A 21,390-nucleotide genomic window follows, 5' to 3' on the forward strand; every position below is an offset into this window, starting at 1 on the left:
CTCCCTTTGCCCCTCCCTGGCTTGCACGTCTGTGTGCGCTCTCTCTCAAAATAAATAACCTTAAAAAAAAAAAAAAAAAAAAGGAAATGAAAACACTAATTCAAAAAATACATGCACCCTTATGTTTACTGCAGCATTATTACAATAGCCAAGATAATGGAAGCAACCCAAGTGTCCATGAATAGATGAATGGATAAAGATACGGTATATGTGTATAATGGAATACTACTCAGTCATAAAAAAGAATGAGATTTTGCCATTTGCAACAACATGGACCCTAGAGAATACAAAGCTAAGTGAAATAAGTCAGTCAGAAAAACACAAATATCATATTATCTCACTCATATGTGAAATTTAAGAAAGAAAATAAACAAACCAAGAAAAAAAGAAGACAAACAAAAAACCTTGTCTCAAATACAGAGAACAAACTGGTGGCTATCAGAGGGGAGATGGTAGGGGAATGGGTGAAACAAATAGAGGGGATTAAGGGTACACTTATCTTATTGAGCATTGAGTAATGTATGGAATTGCTGAATCAGTATACTGTACACCTGAAATTAATATAACACTATGTAAATTATACATAAAAAAATAAAATGAATGAATAAAAAATGTTTGGGAAACAGAGGTGGTGATTGTACAACACTGTGAATGTACTAATAAATACCACTGAATTATTCACTTAAAAACAAAAAAGAATGGATTGAAGGGAAAAAGCATGAGGTTAGGGAGCCAATTAGGAGGCTACTATAATAATACAACAGATGATGGTGAACTGGATCCAGATGGTTAATAGTAGAAGTGCTCCTGAATCTGATTTCCTTAACAGCTCTAGAAAATGCACTGTTCACTGATATAGTATCTGTTGAAATCACATTAAGTCTATTTAAATGGGAGACAGGTATAAGAGATCCCACTATTAATGCTGAAATTAAACACTAACAGATCAACTGTTTCAAACAGGAAGTCTTATCTACAGTATCAATCAAAAGATCAGCTGAACTGTCCTATTTTTCATGGCAATTTAACTTCATGCTTAACAAAATAAATAAATTTCTTCAACGCTGCCTAAGTGTATGAATGTATGATGGATTACATGCACATTTTAGAGTAATTTGCTCCACACAGGGAAGAATAAAGAACAAGAAGATATAATAAATATCAGGCATCCACTGTGTGAATAATACTATGTAAGAGTTTCATGTGCAAGTTTACAGATTGTTAAGAAATAACTGTCCCTAACCACAGGAAGCCGGCATGAAAGGGAAGAGACTAATTATAGGATTAACTCCTAAATGCCCCCTAAAAACATCACATACAGAGAATGGCAAAATAAAACCCCAAATAAAGGAAAGCATTCTAAACCGATTCTCTGTTAAGAAAAACTTAACTAGTAAGCAAAGGTTCATCTGACATGTTCTCAACAACTAAGGAGGTTAAAATTCCTAAAAGAATCTTCTATGGCCAGTTCAGTCATGTAAGGTATACTACTATTATGTCTTTAAACAAACAAAAATTCTCTAATATACAATAAGGAACAATAATTGATTCACATGGTGAGCCACAAGCTGGAAATGGTCTTATCTGTTGGAAAAACGTAATGAAACTAAAAAGACCAAGAATTAATGGCACAAAAAGTATAATTTCTAACAATGGCTTATCAATGTGGCATATGTAGTTTTATGGTAATGAAGTTGGATTATTTTAATATAAAAATATTTTAATAAGAGTAACTCTATAATAATACAAGACTTTCTATAGTGGTTGTTTACATTAGAATGGACTACTCAGAAAGATTGCATAAGTATCACTTTTCTGAGTAATCAGGAATATGCAAATCAAAACACCATATGTCATTTTACCTCTGTCAGTTTAGCAAATATTAAATAATCAAATAATAAAACATGGAGCAAAAGCATTCTTGTTCCCTTAATAGGAGCATAAATTGGTGCAACCATTTTGAAAAGTAATCTGGCATTGCCTAGGTAAGTTGAAGACACATATTCCTTTACGATTTACTAATTCCATTTCTAGGTCTACATTCTAGAGAAATTCTCACACAGGTGTACAAAAAGGTATGCAATATCTATGTAGCACTGTTTGTTGTAACAGTAAAATAACACTAGAATCTAATTATCCATTCAGAGAAGAAATACAGAATACTCACACATTAGAATACCTTGCAGAAGTAAAAATGATACCTTGATAAAAAATAAATCTCAAAAAATAAATTAATCAAGAGTAAGAGAAGTAAAAAGGAATGATCTACAGCATATAACATGGATGAATCTCACAATCACAATGTTGAAAGAAGGGAGCAAATTGCTTACATTATGATTCATTTATATACATACTAACAACACTGAGAAAATATCACCTATATAACAGGCACTGTACACATTGCAGGTAATGATTCATTTAATCCTCAAAACAGCACTATCAGGTAAATTCTATATTTTTTAATATTATTTATTTATTTTGAGAGAGAGAGAAAGAGAACATGCACACACATGCGGGGTGGCAGAGAGACAGACAATGTGAGCTGACAGCGCAGAACCAGATGCGGGGCTGGGGGCTCAATCCCTCGATCCTGGGATCAAGCCAATATCAAGAGTCAGATGCCCAGCCAACTGAACCACCAGGTGGCCCAAGTAAATTCTATTTTTAATCTCTTTTTTCATACATGAAGAAGCAGGCACAGAGAAGTAATTTGCCCAAATTACATGGTGGCAGAACCACCTGGCATAAGAATCTGTGTTCTTAGTTTTCTGATATTACAATGCCTCTCAAAAATATGCAAAACTAAACAAGATAACATCATGGATACATACATAATTAACAAAACTAAAGAAAATGAAAGAATGATAAACATAATTAAGAGCAGTGTTACTGAGGTAAAAGAAAGGGGGACATAACAGGGAAAAGTTCACATGGGGACTTAAAAGTTTTAGTAATGTTCTAATTCCTTATTTTTTTAAATTTTAATCCCAGTATAGTTAACATGTAGTATTATATTTACTTCAGGTGTACAACATACTGATATGACAATTCTATACATTACCCAGTACTTATCATGGTAACTGTACTTTATTTCTTAAGCTTATTTATTGCTTTTGAGATAGAGTATGCAGGTGGGGGAAGGAGCAGAGAGAGAGAGGGAGAGAAAATCCCAAGCAGGCTCCACACACAGCAGAGAGCCTGACCAGGCTGGATCTCACCAACTGCGAGATCATGACCTAGGCCAAAATCAACAGTGGGACATTCAAGTGACTGAGCCACCCACGTGCCCCAGTAAGGACACTCTTAATCCCCTTCTATTTCACCATCCCCTCTGGTAACCATCAGTTTGATCTCTATAGTTAAGAGTCTGATTTTTAAATCTTTTTTCTTTGTTTCCTTCATTTCTTAAATTCTACATATGAGTGAGATCACATGGTATTTGTTTTTCTCTGACTGACTTGTTCCACCAGCATTATACTCTAGATCCATCCATGTTGTTGCAAATGGCAAGATTTCACTTGTTGTTCTGGCTGAGTAATATTCCACTGTGTAAAACACTACATCTTCTTTACGCATGCATCTATCAGTGGACACTTCCATAATGTGGGCTGCTTCCATAATTTGGCTATTATAAATAATGCTGCAGTAAACACTGGGGTGCATGTCTCCCTTGGGATTAGTGTTTTTATATTCTCTGGGTAAATACCTAGTAATGGAACTACTGGATCATAAGGTAATTCTATTTTTAACTTTCTGAGGAACCTCCATGCTGTTTTCCACGGCGGCTGCACCACAGCATTCCAGCAGCAGCAGAGCACAGGGGTTGCTTTTTCTCCACATCCTCACCAACACTTGTTTCTTGTGTTGTTGGTTTTAGCCATTCTGACAGGTGTGAGGTGATATCTCATTGTGATTTTGACTTGCATTTCCCTGATGGCTAGTGATGTTGAACATCTTTTCATGTGTGTGTTGGCCATCGGTATATCTTCTTTAGAGAAATGTCTGTCCAGACATTTAGAGAAAGTGGTCTAGTTTCATTCTTTTCCATGTAGCTGCCCAGTTTTCCCAATGCCATAGGTTGAAGAGACTGTCTCTTTGCCATTGTACATTCTTGCCTCCTTTGTCAGAGATTAATTGACCATATAATTGCGGGTTTACTTCTGGGCTCTCTGCTCTGTTCCATCGATCTATGTGTCTGTTTTTGTGCCAGTACCATATTGTTTTGACTACTACAGCTTTGTAGTAGGTCTTGAAATCTCCGTTAGTGATACCTCCAGTTTTGTTCTTCCTTTTCAAGACTGCTTTGGCAATTTGGGGTCTTTTGTGGTTCCATACAAGTTTTAGGATTATTTGTTCTAGTTCTGTGAAAAATGCTGTTGGTTATTTTGATAGGAATTGCATTAAATCTGTAGGTTGCTTTGGGCAGTATGGCCATTTTGACAATATTTGTTCTTCCAGTCCATGAGCATGGAATGTCTTTCCATTTCTTTGTGTCGTCTTCATTTCTTTCATCGGTTTTTCAGAGTACAGGTCTTTCACCTCTTTGGTTAAGTTTATTCCTAGGTATTTTATTATTTTTGGTGCAGTTGTAAATGGGATTGTTTTCTCAGTCTCTCTTTCTGCTACTGCATTATTAGTGTCTAGAAATGCAAAGGATTTCTGTATACTGATTTTGTATCCCATGACCTTACTGAATTAATTTATCAGTTCTAGTAGCTTTTTGGTGGAATCGTTGGGGCTTTCTATATGTAGAATCATGTCATCTGCAAATAGTGAAATTTTTTACTTCTTCCTTACCAATCTTCCTTACCTTTTATTTCTTCTTCTTGTCTCATTGCTCTGACTAGGACTTCCAGGGCTATGTTGAATAAAAGTGGTGAGAGTGGATATCCTGGTCTTGTTCCTGATCTTAGGGGAAAGGCTCTCAGTTTTTCACTGTTGAGTATGATGCTAGCTCTGGGTTTTTCCTTACACAGCCTTTTTTATGCTGAGGTATGTTCCTTCTAAACCTGCTTTGTTGAGGGTCTTTATCATGAATGGATGTGGTACTTCGTAAAATGATTTCTCTGCATCTACTGAAATGATCACGGTTTTTCTTTCTCTTGTTGATGTGATGCATCACGTTGATTGAGTTGTGGATACTAAACCACCCTTGCATCCCGGGAACAAATCCCACTCGATTGTGTGATTGTGGTGAAAGATTTTTTTAATGTATTGTTGGATTCAGTTTGCTAATATTTTGTTGAAGATTACTGCATCTATGTGCATTAGAGATAATCGGTCTGTAGTTCTCTTTTTCTGTAGAGTCTTTGTATGGTTTTGGTATCAGAGTAACGCTGGATTCACAGAATGAATTGGAAGCTTTCCTTCCTCTTCTGTGTTTTGGAATAGTTTTAGAAGAATTGGTATTAACTTTTCTTTAATTGTGTTGTATAACTCACTTGTGAAGTTGTCTGGTGCTGGACTTTTTGTTTCTTGAGAGTATTTTTATTACCGATTCAATTTCATTGCTGGTAATTGGTCTGTTCAAATTTTCTATTTCTCCCTGATTCCGTATTGGGAGGTTATATGTTTCTAGGAATTTATCTATTTCTTCGAGGTTGTTCAATTTGTTGGAATGTAATTTTTCATAATATTCTTTATAATCCTTTGCATTTCTGTGCTAATTCTCCTCTTTCATTTCTGATTTTCTTTGACTCCTCTCTTTTTTTGTTTGTTTTTTTCTAATGAGTCTGGCTGAAGGTTTATTAATTTTGTTGATATTTTTGAAGAACCAGCTCCCGGTTTCATTGATCTGTTTTACTGTTTTTTAGTTTCTATTTCATTCATTTCTGCTCTAATCTTTATTTCCTTCCTTCTACTGGTTTTGAGTTTCATTTGTTCTTTTTATAGCTCTAATTTTAGGTGTATGTTTAGGTTATTTGAGATTTTTCTTGCTTTTGGGGTTTGTCTATACTCCAATAACTTCCCTCTTAAAACAGATTTTGCATCTCAAAGATTTTTGGATCAATGTGCTTTTGTTTTCATTTGTCTCATTGTATTTTTTTTTCACTTCCTCTTTGACTTCTTGGTTGACCCATGCAGTGTTTAGTAACATGTTATTTAAGCTCCATGTATCTGTGTTCTTTCCAGGTGTGCGCGTGTGTGTGTGTGTGCGTGTGGTTGATTTCCGGTTTCATAGTGCTGTGGTCAGAAAAGGTGCATGGTATGACTTCAACTTTTTGAATCTGTTGAGACTTGTTTTGTGGCCTAATATGTGATATATTCTGGAGAATGTTCCATACTTCAAAGGAATATGTATTCTGTTCTTTTAGGATGGAATGTTCTGAATGTGTATCTCTTAGCTCCATCTGGTCCAATGTGTCATTCAAAGCCACTGTTACCTTGTTGATGATCTATCCATTGATGTGAATATGGTGTTGAAGTCCCCCACTATTATTGTATTACTATCAATTAGTTCCTTTATGTTTGTTATTAGCTGCTTTATCTTTTTCAGCGCTACCAGGTTGGGTCATAAATTTTTACAATTGTTATATTTTCTTGTTGAATTATTCCCCTTTAGATTATGTAGTGTCCTTCTTTGTCTCTTGTTACAGTCTTTGTTTTAAAGTATATTTTGTCCTATATAAGTATTGCTACCCTAGATTTCTTTTCACTTCCATTTACATGATAAATGCTTTTCTATCCCTACCCTTTCAATTTGTATGTGTCTTTAGGTCTGAAAACAGTCTCTTGTAGGCAGCTCTTACTTTTTTATGCATTCCACCACCCTGTGTCTTTTGATTGGACCGTTTAGTCCATTTACATTCAAAGTAATTGTTGATAGGTATGTACTTACTGCCATTTTGCTATTTGCTTTATGGCTGTTTTTGTAGTTCTTCCCTGTTCCTTTCTTCTCTTGCTCTCTTCTCTCATGATTTTTGATTTCTTTAGCCATATACTTGGATTCCTTTCTCTTTATTTTTTGTATTTCTATTACAGATTTTTTACTGGTGGTTACCATTGGTTCATATATAACCTCTTAGGCATAGAGCAGTCTATATTATGTTGATGGTCACTTAAGTTTAAACCCATTCTTTACTACCCACCCCCACCATTTTTTAGGTATATGGTGTCATACTTTCTTATATCCTTTTATTTTGTGAATCCCTTGACTGATTTTTATAGATATACTTAATTTTACTGCTTTTGTACTTCCTAACTTTTCTCACTCCTGCTTATGGTCTTTCCTTTCCATTCAAAGACTCCCATTTAACATTTCTTGTAGGGCTGGTTTAGTGGTCATGGATTCCTTTAATTTTTGTTTGGAAAACTCTTTATCTCTCCTTCTGTTCTAAACAACCTTGCTGGAAAGAACAGTCTTGGCTGCAGGTTTTTTTTCTTTCAGCACTTTGAAAATATCATGCCACTCCTTTCTGGTCTGTAGAGTTTCTGCTGAAAAATCAGCTGAGAGCCTTATGGGATTTCCCTTGTATATGGAGAGTTGTGTTCTTTTCTCTTGCTGCTTTAAAAATTCTCTCCTTAAAAAAAGAGGTTAGAGTGGGAGAGAGCCAAAGCATAAGAGACTGTTAAAAACTAAGAACAAACTGAGGGATGATGGGGGGTGGGAGTGAGGGGAGGGTGGGTGATGGGTATTGAGGAGGGCACCTTTTGGGATGAGCACTGGGTGTTGTATGGAAACCAATTTGACAATAAATTTCATATATTTAAAAAAAAAAAAAGAAAAAAAAAGAAAAAAAAATTCTCTCCTTATCACTACTCCTTGCCATGTTAATTACTATGTGTCTTGGTATGATTTTGTGTCTCTCTTTGTGTCCTGGATCTGGATTTCTGTTTCCCTTCCCAGATTTGAGAAGTCTTCAACTATTATTTCTTGAAATAAATTTCCTGTCCCCCTTTCTTTCTCTTCTCTTTCTCGGATCCCTATAATGTGAATGTTAAATAATGTTCTAATTCTTCTTCTTCCTTTCTTTCTTTTTTTTTTTATTTTTAAGAGAGAGACAGAGCATGAGTGAGGGAGGGCAGAGACAGAGACACAGAATCCAAAGCAGGCTCCATCCAGGCTCTGAGCTATCTGAACAGAGCCTGATGTGGGGCCTGAACTCACAACCTATGAGATCATGACATGGGCTGAAGTTGGACACTTAACTGACTGAGCCTCCCAGGCACCCCAGTAATGTTCTAATTCTTTAAGAAAAAAAAATTTTTAATGTTTATTTTTGAGAGAGAGAGAGAGAGAGAGAGAGAGCAAGCAGGGGAGGAGCAAAGAGAGAGGGAGACATAGAATCCGAAGCAGGCTCCAGGCTCTGAGCTGTCGGCATAGAGCCTGACGCAGGGCTTGAACTCATGAACCATGAGATCATGACCCAAGCCAAAGTTGGATGCTCAACTGATTGAGCCACCCAGGCGCCCCTGTTCTAATTCTTTTTTTTTTTTTTTAAGTTTTTTTAATGTTTATTTATTTTTGAGAGCGAGTGAGCAGGTGAGGGGCAGAGACAGAGGGAGACAGAAGATTGAAAGCAGGCTCCACGGTGATAGCAGAGAGCCTGCCATGGGGCTAGAACCCACCAACTATGAGATGGTGACCTGAGCCAAAGTCAGACGTTCAACCGACTGAGCCACCCAGGCACCCCACCCCTGTTCTAATTCTTAAACTGAGTTGTAGATACACAAGTTTTCAGTTCATTATGCTCTATACCCCACAAATGTTATATATATTCTTTTGGATAGATCAACTATTTTATAATTTTAGGTGAAGATTAAGGTGGAAAGGAAGTCACCTAAAATCCTTTCCTGAAACTGAGGATTAAGATGGGGAATGTAGAAATATAAATACATACGCACACATAATAAAGAGACATCTAACAAAGAGTAAGAAAAATAAATCACACATAGTTATAAAAGTTAAAAGACTTTCTCACTTTTATTTAAAAAAATAAAGTCATTGAAATTCAGTCTGTCCAGCCAAATCTGGAATGAACCAGAATCCTTTAGAGGTACAACTCTTAGAGAAATGGGAACTTTCTAGAGTTTTCCCCCCCTACATTATATTTGTTTGCTTTTATTTGTTCTATAGTCACAACCACACCTCTAACTTTAGGCCTCTCTTGTATACAAATTATAAGGACGAGTGGAAAAGACAGGAGTATGCTTCAGAAAGTTAACTATGAGGAGAAAAAACCCCCAAAACTATAGCCCAAATTTGATATACATAGGAGATATAAAAGACACACTCAGGAAACTTGACCCTGACACGATTGCTTCCTTGTAAGAAAAAGAAACAAAGCCAAAATGGTAAGATTACTCTAATTTTTATAAATGTATTAACTAGTACCAAATGTAACAATATATAAAATAAACTATTAAACCATAGGAACCATTTTGAAAACCTGAAAAAAAATAGAAAATTCACAAATTTCCTTAAATTAGCTAAACTTCTTTTTTCAGGAGACTCTAATCCCACAAGGCTATTCCAAAGATAGCACTAAAAGCAAAAATCACATAAATTGATAATTATCTTGGGAATACCTCAAATCATCCACAAAGTATAGTATTACACTATCTTGCAATAAATCCAACACAAACAGGATTTTTCTAGTATGGAACAGTTTGCTATTTTCAACTGAATACAGTTAAAGTAGCTGCCTTATGCTTAGGAACTATGCCATGAGAAAAGCATCTATCTAGCACTAGAATCACACGGTATGCTCACACTATGAGAGGCACAAAAACACTGCAGAGAAGAAACTTGCTGAGTAGAACAGCAAAGAGAACCTAAATTTAATTTTATTGCCTTTAACTTTATTATTCTCTAAACAAATATGGTTGGATGTGAAAATATACAATCCTACTATATTCCTCCTCACACTTCTACTCCAGAATTCTACAGGGAAAGTTATGAGAAAAAAAAAATGCACTGACTGTCCATCTGCCAAAAACATTTTTTTTTATTCACTCACTAAAATTTAAGCTAAAAATGACATATTAAATAATCATTACATTAACAAAGAATATTGTACCACAAGCAAAAAGTATTTCATCTCTGAATTTTCTTTGATTTCTACCATTTCTTATGGTGTGTAATATGCTTTCAAGTCATAAGACATTTAGAGTGAAAAAAAAATCTTTTTATTTCATCAAGTTAAGTAAGTTTAAAAAATATAAGGAATCCTAGACTTTCCACATGGCCAAAGGATTCAGCAGTAGATCATCTAGTCAATCTCCTACTGAATCAATGAATTCTAAGAATTCTGGATTACATTAAATATTGGCCTAACTGGCATAATTTGCCTAACAGGAAACAATTTATAACTTATTAAGTTGTATCACTGGCTCAGTGTTCCACTTAGGCACGGAGCCAAGTGAATTGCAACAAAGTACAGCTTCATCGTCCACAGTAAAATTAAAATACTCAATATTAAACTTACAGAATTAATAAAATTCATTTTATTTTATTAATATTTATTTATTTTTGAGAGAGAGAGAGTGAGCAGGGAGGGGGCAGAGAGAGAGGAAGACACAGAATCCGAAGCAGGCTCCAGGCTCTGAGCTGTCAGCACAGAGCCCGACGCAGGGCTTGAACTCATGGACCTCGAGATCATGACCTGAGCTGAAGTCTGATGCTCACCCGAATGAACCACCCAGGTGCCCCAATAAAATTCATTTTAAAAGCTCAGTCACTTTTATGATAAAAATTAATTTACAAACAGATTCATAGAAAGGTAGAAAGAATAAAGGGCTGGTTTTGCTTTTTTTAAAATTTACTTCTCAAAAGAAACATTCATTTAGTTCTTGTATATACACAGTTGTTGATTAATTTAAAATTTGTTTCTATTCCAGTTCAAATTTATGAGTTACGTATGTTAGGATATCCTGAACACAATATTGCCTTATTTCAGAAAGTTCTGCCATCTACAGCATATTCAAAGAAAAGATTTTAAGAACAGATTATTCTAATTTTTCAATAGCTAAAACTAAAAGTTGTTTTGCTATCAGCTGTCAGACCAGAGGTTTAAAAACAACAAATTAATCTTGGTTGTCCTAAAGATTGGTATTTGAGAAGGGAACACTGTCACAGTTTGAATGCCAAAAGTCTTCAGCCATATACTCCCTCACCCTGACTGCCTTTTAGACCACATGTTCTTGACCAGGGCATCGTGCATCAGGCTCTTCAGATTTGGCAATGCCCTAATATTACACACAAACTTGAATGTGCAATTGTCTGTGCACTTTCTGGGACCAGATTCTTCAACTTTCATCAGAATCTCAAAGGATTCTGTAACTATCGAAAATTTAAGTGGATTTAAACAGTATTTTGTGATCCTGATCTATCATCAGCGTTTATTTTCAGTTTCTACCTTCCTTTTAATCTTCCCACTCATCTTGTTTACAAAATTATTTCTTTTATTTAGATACGTGGGTTTGGCTTCTTTATTCACTCTTAAAAGACTGTAAGAGAAAACTAGAGCTTCATAAAATGAGTAAAGAACCTGTCTACTTAAAACTGCAGTCAACAGTGGTTTCAAAAGCTGACCTTGTAATATTTAAAAAACCTGCAATATTAAAGAAACAAAGCTATCCCTTCTGAAGACTTTTTCTTTCGGTTAGTTACACAATCAATTTTATCTTTTAGTTGATCTCTTGCCTTTCAATTGAGAAAACAATCGGCGAACTGAATTTGCAATTCAGCTATACTCACCTTTACCTTTTAAGGCATGTTAATACTGAACATAAAAATATGACCATCACCCCTAACCTCACAATACAAATATATACAACTGACTTCATTAAAATGGTGTTCCTTCAAAAATTAAACCGTACTTATAAAACAAAATGGTTTTCTCTGATATAGCAAGGACTGATTTAGCAAGGAACATCCTGATGAAAAAGGGCAGAACTGCTGAGAATGCTAGCCTACTTTTACACTGACTTCCCTCCTCTAAGCATCTGTTAAGTGTGGGATGAGAAAAAGGTGCTGAATCTGGAGAGGCAGACTAGAATAAAAATATATTTGGTTCCAAGAATTTAAAAGAGACAGAAATGTCACTGGAAAAATTATAGAAATAAGAAGGTTAAAAACAGCTCTGCACTCCTTTCCTCACAAATAACTTCACATATCATCTACATACATCATCTCTTCAATTCTTTAACCCTCTCTGCTCTGTGATCGGACTCCTTTTCCCTCACAATCCTCTCCCCTTATCCAAACCATTAACAAAAGACTTCTAAAATATTATCTTAAGTTTGTCCATTGCTCTTTATCTCCACCATCAGAACCATGGTCCAAAACAACTTTCCCTCTTATCTTACTAGTATAAGCCATCAACCAGTATTTATCTTTATTTCCTCTACTGTCCCCCTCTGATCAACTGTGTACAAGGTAGCCAGTGTAATCTTTAAAAACGTAAAACGAATCATGCACTGCATAATAGTTCCATGGCTTTCTAATGTACCTTCAAATTAAATCCAAACTCTCAGCATTTGGGAAGTCAGTATGGCAGAATAACTGACAATGCCCAAGAAATGCTTGGAACAATGCCCAGAACATCACAAAGGTTGAGTAAATGTTAACATATAAGGTATAGCTCCTGCCTGCCTCTCTTACCTTGAGGTGACACTCTCCCCAGCTATGAGCCTTTCAGTTAACTAAAAGCTCTGGCTATTTCCCTGTCTGAAATGCTTTTCTTTCAGACCCTTCAAGAACTTCTGTCTTTCATTCATATGTCAAGTCTCAACCTAAATATCTTATTGGGGAACCTGCGTGGCTCAGTTGGTTAAGTGTCAGACTTCAGCTCAGGTCACGATCTTGTAGTTTGCGAGTTCAAGCCCCGTGTCAGGCTCTGTGCTGACAGCTCAGAGCCTGGAGCCTGCTTCGGATTCTGTGTCTCCCACTCTCTCTGACCTACCCCTGCACATGCTCTTTTTCTCTCTCAAAAATAACCATTAAAAAAAAAAATTTGTGGATGTGCAAGTATTTAAAAAAATATATCTTGTTGACGAGGCCTTCTTTTTTCCTCTTTCTAAATACCGTTCTCTATTATTCTGTATTATACCATTCTTTTTATTTCCTTCAGTGTTTATAGTTCGTAATTTTTTTTTTGTTTGTTTCATTGGTTAAACCCTTGACCATCATCAGATGACTAAGCATCGATCCAATGAATTCTCAAAGTTGCTTTATATAGGAATCATTGGGCTCTGTTCTTTCTATCCAAAATGTACATGTTTATCTTCTCTTACTAACAAGCTAAAAAATTGATCACTAATATAAATATATCACAGCCCATGCTATGATTCATTATATGTACACATTTCCCTTACTTGTTTAAAACCCTGTGTCCAACAACATATTATGCTAGGTGCTGGCAGAAGAGGAACCAGCATGAAGTACTAAAGGTTATTTCTACCCTTAAGGTCTTGAATGATATAAGTAAGCATAGGATAGGAAGGACAAAAAAGGGGATGCATTTCAAGCAGGGGATGGGTTGGAATGAAGAGTCATGATACGTGTAATGTATATTTCACCAAAACTAACATGCCAGAGATTGCAAGATATGTTGCACTAAGAAAAATTCCTGCCAAAATTAATTATTAATAACTGTTCATTAATTGTGAAATATCATGAGTAGTAAGATGCATACCAATATGAGATAGATCCCAGTTTCAGAGATGTTAAAGTGTAAGGAAAAGAGGAAGTAGGGAAGGGAGAAGAGGGGAAGGAAAGGGGCAGGGGCAGGAGAAGAAGAAAGAAAAATGACCATTCAATTATTAATACAAAATCAATCTTCCAAGAACTTCAAAAAGTCTCAATGATATGGAACACTGGTTGTTCACTAAAGTTTGTTATCAGGAAGGGGAGAAAAATCCCTAAAAAGAGTGGTCACAGAGCAACCCATACTTTCATATTGTTTTCATTTGCTTTGCATATCTTTGCCTTTCCCTTTATTTTTAGCTTTTCTAAATCACTTTTTATATCTCTTACATATAGCACATAGTTGAGTCTTGCTTTGTGAACCAAACTGAAAATCATGAATTTTTTTTAGAGGTGAGTTAAATATAACAAAAAAGATAAATCTTTTAAAATTCATGTATTTCAAAACTACTAATTGACTTGAGGCTCATAGGTCATGGCTTAAAGGAGCAAATATAACTAAAAATTATAATAGCAAATGAAAAATCTTAAATGCATATAGTTAAAAATAATGAAAATATTCCATTTCAAACCTTATTAAGTCACTTATAAATGTATAATTTTTTAAAATGTTTATTTTTGAGAGGGACAGCATAAGCAGGGGAGGGGGAGAGAGAGGGAGACAGAGGATCCAAAGCAGGCTCAGCACTGACATCAGAAAGCCCTATGCGGGGCTCAAACTTGTTAACCATGAGATCATGACCTGACCTGAAGTCAGACACTTAACCGACTGAGCCACCTAGGCACCCCTATATTAATTCAAGTTAGTTAACATACAGTGTAGTCTGGCTTTAGGAGTAGAACTCAGTGATTCATCTCTTATGTATGACACCCAGTGCTCATCCCAAAAAGTGCCCTCCTTGAGGCCAATCGACCATTTAACCCATCCTCCTACCCACCTCCCCTCCGGCAACCCTGTTTGTTCTCTGTATTTAAGAGTCTCTTATGGTTTGCCTCCTTCTCTGTTTTTATCTTATTTTTCCTTCCCTTCCCCTATGTTCATCTGTTGTGTTTCTCAAATTCCACATGACTGAAATCATATGGTATCTTTTTCTGACTGACTTATTTCACTTAGCATAACATACTCTAGTTCCATCCACATTGTTGCAAATGTCAAGATTTTTTTTTTAAGTTTATTTATTCATAGAGACACTCAGGGGAGGGGCAGAGACAGATAAGGAGAGAGAGAGAGAATCCAAAGCAGGTTCTGCGCTGTCAGCATGGAGCCCAAGATGGGACTAGAACTCACAAACCGTGAAATCATGACCTGAGCCAAAATCAAAATCAGATGTTTAAGTGACTGACCCACCCACCCAGGCGCCCCACAAATGGCAAGATTTCATCCTTTTCCATTGCCGAGTAGTATTCCACAGTATATCTATATAGATATAGATACACACACCACTTCTTTATCCATTCATCAGTCGATGGACATTTGGACTCTTTGCATAATTTGGCTATCGATGACAGCACTGCTATAAACATTGGGGTGCATGTGCCCCTTCAAATCAGCATTTTTGTATCCTTTGGATAAATTTTGTATCCTTTGGGTAAACTTGCTGGGTCATAGGGTAGTTCTATTTTTAATTTTTTGAGGAACCTCTATATTGTTTTCCAGAGTGGCTGCACCAGTTTGCATTCCCACCAACAGTGCAAAAGGGTTCCCCTTCTTCCGCATCCTCACCAACATCTGTTGTTTCCTGAGTTAATTTAGTGACATGCAGAAAAATGAAACTGGACCAATTTCTTACACCATACACAAAAATAAATTCAAAATGGATGAAAGACCTAAATGTATAATTTTAAATGCTTATATGAGAAAAAAGCCTAGTAATTGGTGAGTTAAGCATCTATCAAGGTATATATTCTTTTTTTTTTTTTTTAATTTTTTTTTTCAACATTTTTTATTTATTTTTGGGACAGAGAGAGACAGAGCATGAACGGGGGAGGGGCAGAGAGAGAGGGAGGGAGACACAGAATCGGAAACAGGCTCCAGGCTCCGAGCCATCAGCCCAGAGCCTGACGCGGGGCTCGAACTCACGGACCGCGAGATCGTGACCTGGCTGAAGTCGGATGCTTAGCCAACTGCGCCACCCAGGCGCCCAAGGTATATATTCTTGAAGCAACACATTTTGTTCTTGGGTCTCAAAGAAGAACCACAAATATTTTTCCAGGGAAAATAAGCAATTCACAGTAAAAGTCTCACACAGGAAAAATAAAAAGGAATCAAAAAAAGAAAACACAAAGAAATTAGAATAAAATTCCACTTCCAGTAATATATCAGGCTAGATTTTCACCCAATTATCTCATTGAAAACAGCTAAAAGTGATGGGTAAAATTTTATTTCAAAAAATATTAAAAGCACTGAAGCATGAAGAGTTGACAAGATCATAAAGGAATAACCAGACCACAATCTATAAGAAAGCAGAAACTGAAAGAGAGCAGTGGCATAATGAAAGAGTTTTTATTCTGTATACATCTGCATAACTCACCAAGCTGAGCTTCACTTTTGATGATCTCTTGGGAGAAAACAGAAATCAAAGAATAAGACCTACCCAACATGGAAATGTAACAGGAGACCCTTTCTGCATAAAGCTGAGACCTCCCCCCACCCCCACACACACACCAGAAGTTTTATGTTCAGGAAAAGAGTGAACAGGAAGTAAATCCAGTCCATCTCTTCCCACATCTCATCGCCGAAGGACAAGGAAATTTATCTTCTTGATGCAAAGAGAACAAGGATTTCTAAGAGGTTGTGGACAAGAAGGCTCATACACATATTTGCAATCCACAGTCACCCCATTAGGGTGGCACAAAACCTCAAGGGATAAATTTAGTCACCATGTTGCAGTACCTTGAGGTATCTGGGGGAAAAAACTAAAGGTATATATTCTTGAAGCAACGCATTTCGTTCTTGGGTCTCAAAGAAGAACCACAAATATTTTTCCAGGGAAAATAAACAATTCACAGTAAAAGTCTCACACAGGAAAAATAAAAAGAAATCTATACCTAGGCACAGCATATGAAAGTTCAGGAAACCAAAAACATAAAGAGTACAAAAGCAGCCAGAGATTTAAAAAAAAAAAAAAAAAAAAAAAGACACATTCACTTATATTAACAACTATTAGGCAGCTGATTTATCAATATAAACAATGGAAACCAGAAGGGAGTGGAATTATTTCTTCCAATGACTAAAATAATACTGCCAGCCTGTAATTTTATACCTAGTGAAATATCTATCAAAAAAAAAAAAAATACAGACACTTTCAGACAAAAACAAACAAAAATAGTTTACTACAAAAAAATCTCATTAAAGAGAATTCTAAAGTAAAAAAAATCTTCAAAAACAAAGAAGTGATCCAGATGGAAAAATCTGAAATCACTGGAGGAATCAAGAGCACACAAAGTTGGGAATGACATCAAACTCAGAGGCTCACTGTCACCATTTTCTGCCATGTAGACCGAAGAATAGAAAACCCAGTTGACAATGAGACAAAAGAAACAGACTCAAAGGAAAGAAGTAAAGTCCTAGTAGCACTGTAAGCCCCTGGGTCCAGCTGTTCTTAAGGCCGACTGAAATCCTGTACCTGGGGGGCACCTGGGTGGGCTCAGTCAGTTGAGCATCCGACTTCAGCTCAGATCAAGATCTCACAGCTTTTGAGTTTGAGCCCTGTGTTGGGTTCTGTGCTGACACCTCAGGGTCTGAAGCCTGTTTCAGATTCTGTGTCTCCCTCTTTCTCTCTCTGCCCCTCCCCTGCTCATGCTCTGTCTCTCTCTCTCTCAAAAATAAATAAACATTAAAAAAAAATTTCTTCATGAAATCTTGTCCTTGGAAAATATGAGATACTGTAATGTCCTTATATTAGATTCTGCTTTTCACTTAAAAGGTATGTAAAGGAAAATGGCCAAAAATTAATAAACAGAAAACATACAATAGAGAAAATCAAAGTCAAGCACTAGTTTTTGACACAGCTAAGAAAATATATAAACGCTTTAGCAAGATAGATGAAAAAAAAAAAGAAGTCACAAAAAATATTAGGAATAAAAAAGAAATACTAAGCAGAAATTTAAAAGATAATAAAAGAATGCTTTGAATAACTTTATGCCAAATACTCTTAAGTTTATTTATTTATTTTGAGAGAAAGAGAGAACACGCACATGCACGTGAGCAAGGAGGGGCAGAGAGGGAGAGAGAATCCTAAGCAGGCTCGGCACTGTGAGTACAAAGCCCAACACAGGACTTGAACACATCAACTGTGAGATCATGACCTGAGTTGAAATCAAGAGTAAGATGCTTAATCAACTGAGCCACCCAGGTGCCCCTATGCCAAATACTTAAAAAACAAAACAAAACAAAACAGACAAAACAGAGCCCCATGCAGGGCTCAAACTCACAGACCGTGAGATCGTGACCTGACCTGAGGTCAGATGCTCAACTGACTAAGCTACCCAGGCGCCCCAAAGAAAATTTTTTTCTAAAAACTGACGTAACTACAAACAGAAAATTTAAATAAAACCATTAGAAAACTGAATACATATCTACCAAAAAAATTCTAAGCCCACTCACTCCCCCCAAAATACTAAGCCCAGACAGTTGAACAGAAGTTTGGCCAAATGTTCAAGAAACAGGAAACAGATCATTCTAGTCTTTTGTTTTGTTTTGTTTTGAATTTATTTATTTGAGAGAGAGAGAGAGAGCACAAGGAGGGCAACGGCAGAGACAGCGGGAGAGAGAGAATCCCAACCGCACTTTGTTCTGAGCCCAACATGGGTCTTGATCCCACAACCATGAGTTCACGACCTGAGCCAAAGTCAAGAGTCTGACATTCAACCGACCAAGATACCCAGGGGCCCCAGATCATTCTAGTCTTACATAAACCGTTAGTGGCGATGGGGGGACCAGAGTGGAGGGGGGAGGAATAGTTCTCAACTCATTCTTTGAGGCTGTTATAATCTTTTTGACATTTGTTTTTATTAATTTACTTTTTTAAACTGAGATTTATGCCCCATATGGGGCCTGAACTCACAACCCTGAGATCAAGAATCACATGCTCTACCGACTGGGCCAGGTAGGCACCCCAAGGCTGGTATGATCTGAACACCAAAATCAAACAAAGATAATGTAAGAAATGAAATTATGGGCCAACATTACCCATGAACATAGATATAAAAATCCTAAATGAAATACTAATAAACTAAATCCACTTGTATGTATTAAAAAAAAAAAAAAAAAGACTATCATGATTAAGTTTGGTTCATTCCAGCAATGCAAGGGTAATTCAACATTAGAAAATATATAAATGTCATTCACCACCCTGAACAGAATAAGGAAGGACAACATATGATCTCACAAGTACAGAAAAAGTGTCTGATAAAACTTAATACTCATTCTTCACACACAAAAAAAACATCTTAGCCAACCAGCAACAGAAATGTCTTTAACCTATAGCATATCTATGAAAAACCTACAACAAACAGTGGGGCATCTGGGGCTGAGTTGGAAGAACATGTGCTCTTGAACTCTGGGTCATGAGTTAGAACTCCATGTTGCGTGTACCGTTTACTTAAACAGAGAAACTTAAAAGAAAAAAAATCCAAGCACTATTCTTAATCATAAAACATAAGAAGCACTCACTTTGTTTTGTTTTTTGTTTTTTTGATGTTTATTTATTTTTGAGAGAGAGAGAGAGAGAGAGAGAGAGAGAGAGAGAGAGAGAGAGAGAAAGAGACAGTATGCAAGAAGGGGAGGGGCAGAGAGAGAGGGAGACACAGAATTCGAAGCTCCAGGCTCCAGGTTCCAGAGCTATCAACACAGAGCCCGACACAGGGTTCGAACTCACAAACCGTGAGATCATAACCTGAGTTGAAATGGGATGCTTAACCAACTGAGCCACCGAGGCATTCCATGAAGCACTTGCTTTTAAAAATTAAGTGCAACATGGGGCGCCTGGGTGGCTCAGTCAGTTAGGTATTCAACTTCGGCTCAGGTCATGATCTCATAGTCTGTGAGTTCGAGCCCTGTGTTGGGCTCTGTGCTGACAGTTTAGAATCTGGAGCCTGCTTTGCATTCTGTGTCTCCCTCTCTCTACATCTCCCCTGCTCACACTCTATCAAAAATAAATAAAAATTAAAAAATAATTTTTTTTAAAGTGCAACATAAGAATGCCCACTATTAACACTTGTATCGAATATTATACTGTTAGTCCTAACTAACAAAAGTAAGGCAAAAAAAGGAGAAAAGATGTAAGCATTGCAAAGGAAGACACAATTTGCATTCACATTATTTTAATAATTTAGTAAGGTGACTGAACATAGATCTGTTTACCAAAAAAGCTTACATCAGCAAATAGAAATGGAAAGGAAAAACAAAAGAGGAAAAGTATACTATTTATAATAGTAACAAGAAATAAGGCATCTAATAATTCAAAGAGAAGGTTTGAGAGATATTTAGAGAAAAATAAAAAACTTTACTGAGATATTTTTAAATATTTAAAGAACTAGAAAGACATACCATGTTCAAGGATAGGAAGATTCGGTATCATATAACAGAATTAATGCACGTGTAAATTGAAAGTTACAAAGATCTTTTTTAAAAAGTTACAGAGATCTGGGGCACTTGGGTGGCTCAGTTGGTTAAGTGTCAGACTTTGGCTCAGGTCATGATCTCGCGGTTTGTGAGTTCAAGCCCCACAGCAGGCTCTCTGCTGACAACACACAGCTGGCTTCAGATCTTCTGTCCCCCTCTCTCTCTGCCCTCCCCTGCTTGTGCTCACTCTTTCACTCTCAAAATAAATAAAAAAGCATTTAAAAAAAAAAGTTACAGGGAGATCTTGGGCTCATATACAAGGCAAGTCCCATTTTATGTATTTATTTAATTTATATATACATATGTAATATATATACAACATACATACACAATATATATATATAATATATATAATATATATATATATATATATTTTAATTTTTATTTGAGAGAAAGTGCAAGCCAGAGAGGGGGCAAATGGGGAGACGGAGAGGAAGAAGAGAGAGAAGGAGAGAGAAGGAGAGAGAAGGAGAGAGAAGGGGAGAAAAGGGGGAAAGAAAGGGAGAGGGAGTGGGAAAGAGAAAGAATGAATGCCAAGCACGCTCCACGCTCAGTGCAGAGTCCAATGGGGCTCAATCTCACAACCCCAGGATCATGACCTGAGCTGAAATCAAGTCAGACACTCAACTGACTGAGCCACCCAAGCACTCCTGGGCAAGTCCCATTTTAAAATAACAGCTTTGGAATATTTGCAGAACTTGACCCAAAATATTCCCATTTATGCATATATTTGCAATTGGTATAAACTTCTTATTCACTGATCACATATTTTATTTTAAGCTATAGTAAGAGTGGATGTGGCACTTCAGGATTCTTTTTTTTTTAATGTTTTTAATGTTTATTTATTTATTTCTGAGACAGAGACAGAACATGAGTGGGGGAGGGGCAGAGAGAGAGGGAGACACAGAATCAGAAGCAGACTCCAGGCTCTGAGCTGTCAGCACAGAGCCCGACGCGGGGCTCGAACTCACAAACCCTGAGATACGACCTGAGCCAAAGTCGGTCGCTCAACCAACTGAGCCACCCAGGCGCCCCAAGAATTCTTACAGCTGCAATGAACAAGTATTAGCAAAGAGTACGTGATCAGTACGTGGATGAGTTCTAGCTGAATGTGCTG

The 21,390-nt window shown here is 36.6% G+C and overlaps 1 protein-coding gene across 9 annotated transcripts in view; it reads right to left on the minus strand.

Annotated features, from left to right (window-relative positions):
* Positions 1–21,390, minus strand: part of NUMB (NUMB endocytic adaptor protein) — a 201,087-nt gene that overhangs the window by 93,983 nt on the left and 85,714 nt on the right. The window lies entirely within an intron of this gene.

The sequence above is a fragment of the Panthera leo genome, chromosome B3, assembly GCF_018350215.1.
Source record: "Panthera leo isolate Ple1 chromosome B3, P.leo_Ple1_pat1.1, whole genome shotgun sequence".
Taxonomy (NCBI): Eukaryota; Metazoa; Chordata; class Mammalia; order Carnivora; family Felidae; genus Panthera; species Panthera leo.